The sequence below is a fragment of the Panthera uncia genome, chromosome F1, assembly GCF_023721935.1.
Source record: "Panthera uncia isolate 11264 chromosome F1, Puncia_PCG_1.0, whole genome shotgun sequence".
Taxonomy (NCBI): domain Eukaryota; kingdom Metazoa; phylum Chordata; class Mammalia; order Carnivora; family Felidae; genus Panthera; species Panthera uncia.
The window spans coordinates 64,385,555-64,391,554 of NC_064813.1; the positions used below are offsets into that span (position 1 = coordinate 64,385,555).

Consider the following 6,000-nt stretch of genomic DNA (forward strand, 5'->3'; position numbering starts at 1 on the left):
GAGGAACCAGTCGCCACCACAGAGACTGTAGGACATTGAAACATCTGAAGAATTCCCTGTCTGTGTGACTTGCATTAATATACTCACGCGCCAGGGGCGCCTGGGGGACTCAGTCAGTTAAGCGTCTGACTTTGGCTCAGGTCATGATCTCGAGGTCTGTGAGTTCGAGCCCTGTGTCCAGGTCTGTGCTGACAGCTCGGAGCCTGGCACCTGCTTCAGATTCTGTGTCTCCCTCTCTCTCTGCCCCTCCCCTGCTCTCTCTCTCTCTCTCTCAAAATAATATATTTTTTTTTAATTTTAAATAACAAAATTAAAAAATGTATTCACTCACCTGTCACTTAGCACCAGCCTGGATCCAAGAACCTTGCTGCACTCATGAAAATACAGTGTTCACAATGCAATCATTTTATTCCTGGAGCTTTTAGTCTATGCTGGAGGAAAAAACACATAAACCGAGAACTATACATTTTGGTGCGCTGAGTTGGTGTTTTCTTTCCCTTTGGTTGGTTTTTCAAAATTCCATTGAACGTACAGTGTTATATTAGTTCCAGGTGTACAATATAGCGATTGAAAAATTCTATGCATTACTTAGTGCTCATCAATATAAGGATAATCCTACTCCTCTTCACCCATTTCCCCTGTCCCCCACCCACCTCCCTTCTGGTAACCAGCAGTGTGTTCTCTATTATTAAAAGTCTGAGGGGCGCCTGGGTGGCTCAGTTGGTTAAAAGTCTTCGACTTGGGCTCAGGTCATGATCTCGGAAGTTCATGAGTTCGAGCCCTGTGTCAGGCTCTGTGCTGCCAGCTCAGAGCTTAGAGCCTGCTTCAGATTCTGTGTCTTCCTCTCTCTCTGCCCCTGCCCTGCTTGCAGTTTGTCTCTCTCAAAAATAAAATAAACATTAAAAAAGTCTGTCTTTTCATTATTCCCTTTCTTGTTTCATTTGTTTTGTTTCTAAAATTCCACCAATGTGTGAAATCATAGGATATTTGTCTTTCTCTGCCTTATTTCACTTACCATCATATTCTCTAGCTCCATCCATGTTGTGGCAAATGGTGAGATTTCTGTCCTTTTTGTGGCTTAGTAATACTTCCTTGTGTATATATATATTTCCTTGTACATATATATATACACCACATCTTCTTTTATTCATCTATCCATGGCCCCTTGTGCTGCTTCCGTATCTTGGCTAGTATAAATAATGCTGCAGTAAACTTCAGGCTGGATGCATCTATTCATTATAGTGTTTTCACATTTTTGAGTAAATTTTCAGTAGTAGAATTGCTGGATCATATGCTAATTCTGTTTTTAGCTTTGGAAGAACCTCTATACTGTTTCTGTAGTGGTCCCATCAATTTGCACTCCCACCAAGAGTGTACCAGGGTTCCTTTTTCTCCACAATCTCACCAACACTTGTTATTTCTTATGTTTTTTTTTTAATTTTAGCCATTCCAACAGATGTGAGGTGATATCTCCTTACGGTTTTGATTTGTATTTCCCTGATGATGAGTGATAGTGACCAACTCTTCATGTGTCTGTTGACTATCTGGATGTCTTCTTTGGAGAAATATCTGTTCATATCTTCTTCCCATTTTTTAAAAATTTTTTTAACATTTATTTATTTTTGAGACAGAGAGAGACAGAGCATGAACGGGGGAAGGGCAGAGAGAGAGGGAGACACAGAATCGGAAGCAGGCTCCAGGCTCTGAGCCATCAGCCCAGAGCCTGACGTGGGGCTCAAACTCACGGACCATGAGATCGTGACCTGAGCTGAAGTTGGACGCTTAACCAACTGAGCCACCCAGGCGCCCCTCTTCTGCCCATTTTTTAATTGGATTATTTGCTTTTTGGGGTGTTGAGTTGTACAAGTTCTTTATGTATTTTGGATACTAACCCTAGATCACACATATCACTAGCAAATATCTACTCACATTCAATAGATTTTCTTTTAGTTTTGTGAATAGATTTTTTACCTGTGCAGGTTTTTTTTTATATTGGTGTAACCCCAATAGTTTGTTTTTGCTTTTGTTTCCTCAGGAGACATATCTAGAAAAATATTGCTGTGTTTCTCTGCCTGGCTTATTTCACTTACCATAATACCCTCCAGTTCCATCCATGTTGCTGCAAATGGCCAGAGTTCATTCTTTCTCATTGCCAAGTATTACCCCATTGTATATATAAATCACATCTTCTTTATCCATTCATCAGTTGATGAGCATTTAGGCTCTTTCCATAATTTGGTTATTGTTGAAAGCACTGCTATAAACATGGAAGTACACGTGCCCCTATGCATCAGCACTTCTCTATCCCTTGGATAAATTCCTAGTAGTGCTATTGCTGGGTCACAGGGTAATCCTAGGTTTTAATTTTTTGAGTAACCTCCACACTGTTTTCCAGAGCAGCTGCACCAGTTTGCATTCCCACCAACATTGCAAGAGGGTTCCCATTTCTTCACATCCTGGCCAGCAACTGTAGTTTCCCGAGTTGTTCATTTTAGCCACTCTGTGTGAGGTGGTATCTCAATGTGGTTTTGATTTGTATTTCCCTGATGATAAGTGATGTTGAGTATTTTTTCATGTGTTTGTTGGCCATGTGGATGTATTCTTTGGAAAAGTGTCTATTCATGCCTTCTGCCTATTTTTTCACTGGATTATTTGTTTTATGGGTGTTGAGTTTAGTAAGTTCTTTATAGATTTTGGATACTAACCCTTTATCAGATATGTCACTTGCAAATATCTTTTCCCATCCTGTTAGTTGCCTATTGGTTTTGTTGATTGTTTTCTTTGCAGTGCAGAAACTTTTTATCTTGATGAGGTCCCAATAGTTCATTTTTGCTTTTAATTCCCTTGCCTTTGGAGATGTGTCGAGCAAGAGATTGCTGCAGCTGAGGTCAAAGAGGTTGTTGCCAGCTTTCTCCTCTAGGGTTCTGATTCTTTCCTGTCTCACATTTAGGTCTTTCATCCATTTTGAGTTTAGTTTTGTGTATGGTGTAAGAAAGGTGTCCAGTTTCATTCTTATGCATGTTGCTGTCCAGTTCTCCCAGCACCATTTGATAAAGAGACTGTCTTTTTTTCCATTGGATACTCTTCCTGCTTTGTCAAAGACTAGTTGGCCATACATGTGTGTGTCCAATTCTTGGTTCTCTGTTCTATTCCATTGGTCTATGTGTCTGTTTTTGTGTCAATACCATACTGTCTTGATGCTTACAGCTTTGTAGTAGAGGCTAAAGTCTGGGACTGTGATGCCTCCCGCTTTGGTTTTCTTTTTCAATATTACTTGGGCTATTCAGGGTCTTTTTGTGGTTCCATGCAAATTTTAGGATTCTTTGTTCTAGCTTTGAGAAGGATGCCAGTGCAATTTTGATTGGTATTGCATTGAATGTGTAGATTGCTCTGGGTAGTATTGACATTTTAACAATATTTATTCTTCCAATCCATGAGCATGGAATGTTTTTCCATTTCTTTGTGTCTTATTCAATTTTCTTCATAAGTTTTCTATAGTTTTCAGCATACATATCTTTTACATCTTTGGTTAGGTTTATTCCTAGGTATTTTATGGTTTTTGGTGCAATTATGAATGGGATCAGTTTCTTTATTTCTCTTTCTGTTGCTTCATTATTGGTGTATAAAATTGCCACCAATTTCTGTTGCCCCCTTAATGTCCTGCTCTCACAATATAGTCACATCCCTTTTTAGGCTAATCTGTGTCTTTCTCATCATAACCTTCTTTTGGTTTCCTCCCTCTGGGACCATGCAACATAAGGATGGTTTTCCTGGAAAGAAATCTGTTCATGGCTTTCCTGGATTATTTCCTTTTTAGAATCCCTGGCCTCAATATTTTTACTCCTAATTATTGGTCTGCTACTATTTAACCTTTTTGTTCAACTTGTCTCTTCTAGAATCCAACATTTCCACATTCGAATGATGGTTCAACAGGGATTATACCCCTACCATCAGAGAGCTCCCTCCCCCAAATGCCATGAACCTGACCACCAGGGAATATTCAAATCACCTATCAGTATGTTAGTATAATACCATACTCTGGTATATAATTGCACAGAACCCCTTGTTCAACAGGAAGAAACACACACACAAAAATGAGACCTCTCCCAAAATGTCAAAGATTTGTCGTTGTGGATGTGTCAGGGGGAATGTAGAGGCCACTCTGGGTCAGCACCTGGTGTGTGGAAACCTGAGTAAGAAAGGCCCACAGTGACCCCCTGGCTGAATGCCAACTGGCCCACTAGGAGACCCACCTCAAAATACCCATAAGCCCATCTGACCAATGGGTTACTCATGCCTGAACACAGGTACCAAAAACGTAAAATTCCTTGCATTCCCATGCCTGCTCATCTTCCCCCTTAACTACAGCCCCCAATGCCACCGCCTTCTTGCCGACCATCTCTCCTGTCCTGCTCCCTGCCCTCTTGCAGTGTATTTGAGAAACTTCTATGTCCTTTGTTCTACCTTGAGTGAATTCTTTCACCACCGGCAATGCTGCCTCCTCCTGATCAGGTCACCCCCTGTTTCGCAAATTCTTGCTTACTTAGGACAGATGCCAGAGGCTCTATAAGCCAGAAAGAATAATTCAACTACAATTGTTAACTAATGACTGAAGACTACTTGAATCCTGAGAGGTCCTGAGAGTCACAGACTTAGGAAATTTCCCGTATCTCTAGGTTTTCTCCCATTGACCTGGCCAGGGGGTCCTGACAGACTGGAGTTCAGGGTACACACCAGGGAACTGCTTCCTGGTGGTACAAGCCTGACTCCTGAGAGCAGCTCCCTCCTGAGAAGAGGAAGAGGGCCACCATTCCCCACACAGAAAGGAGCCTTAACTGGGTGTGGGGAGGGCAGAGAGCCCCACTGCCTCAGGGCACAGTGAGACACAGAGTGCAACTGGGGGAAGAGGGAGTGCCAGTGGGGGAAGAGAAAAGAACACACTTTGTCCCAGACTAAGAGTCTTCATCTGCTGAGCCAAAGGGGGGAACACTCAGAAGGCCCCTAGTCCACAAACTGAAACGCAAAGCACCTGGATGAGGATGGGACTGGACCAGAGCAGAGGTAGCACCCCCTTCTCTGTCCTAAGCAGGCCAGCCAGCAGGGAACCAAGAGCAGCTCCTGCTGGTGGGGGGACAAGAGGATGAAGATGCAACCCCTTGAGCCACATCCTGTTCGAAACAGAAAATCTCAGACCCAAAAGGATGTCATAAACCGAGTTCCCTCCCGAGGGCTTCATACCCCATCTAACTAATTTCAGTGGCCCCAGAAATGTAGCCTAAAAGAGTCAGGCAGGATATTTTTCTTTCCATCAGCACCAGTGAATCTGTCAACTAATGCAGCTAAAACCCACTAAAAAAGATGAGGTCATGTGCATGATGAGACCCCTTGCTCTTTCCCCAAGAAAGCATGCCTGACTCCTGGAACAACGCTTCTCATTTGCTACTAATTCTCCGCCCCCACCCTCCAAGAACCTTCATTTGTACAACTCCTCTGAGTGCCGACCTGCGTGCCAAATCGGGTGATGCCCAATTCATGGATCAATTAATAAAGCCAATTAGATACTCAAATATACACGGTTGAATTTTTTTTTTACTCACAGTTCTATAGTTTGCCCTGGGTGATTAAATAATACAAATTAAAAAAAAAAAAAAAAAGAACTGGGAGGGGAGGAGCCAAGATGGAGAAACAGCATGGAAGTTTTTGTGTGTGTCTCGCGTCCACGAAATGCAGCCAGACCAACACCCAACCATCCTACACACCGAGAAAACTGATTGGAGGATTAACACAACAATCCGCACAACCTGAACCACAGAATTCAGCAGGCACGTGGCGCGGAGAGGCGAAGCTGGGGAGAGAGAGGCGGGCGATGGGCAGGGAGCCGCTTTTGCAGGCAGAGAGAGGACGGACACTGGGGAGGGGGGAGAATACGGGAAAAGCACCCCTCCCCAAAAGCAGCTGGAGAGAAAGTGGAAAATTGGAAACGGCCGCAGGGACTAAACC

At 43.0% G+C, this 6,000-nt stretch overlaps 1 protein-coding gene across 1 annotated transcript in view; it reads right to left on the reverse strand.

Moving 5' to 3' along the window:
* LOC125925637 (T-cell surface glycoprotein CD1a-like) overlaps window positions 1-6,000 on the reverse strand; it is a 170,546-nt gene that overhangs the window by 62,278 nt on the left and 102,268 nt on the right. The window lies entirely within an intron of this gene.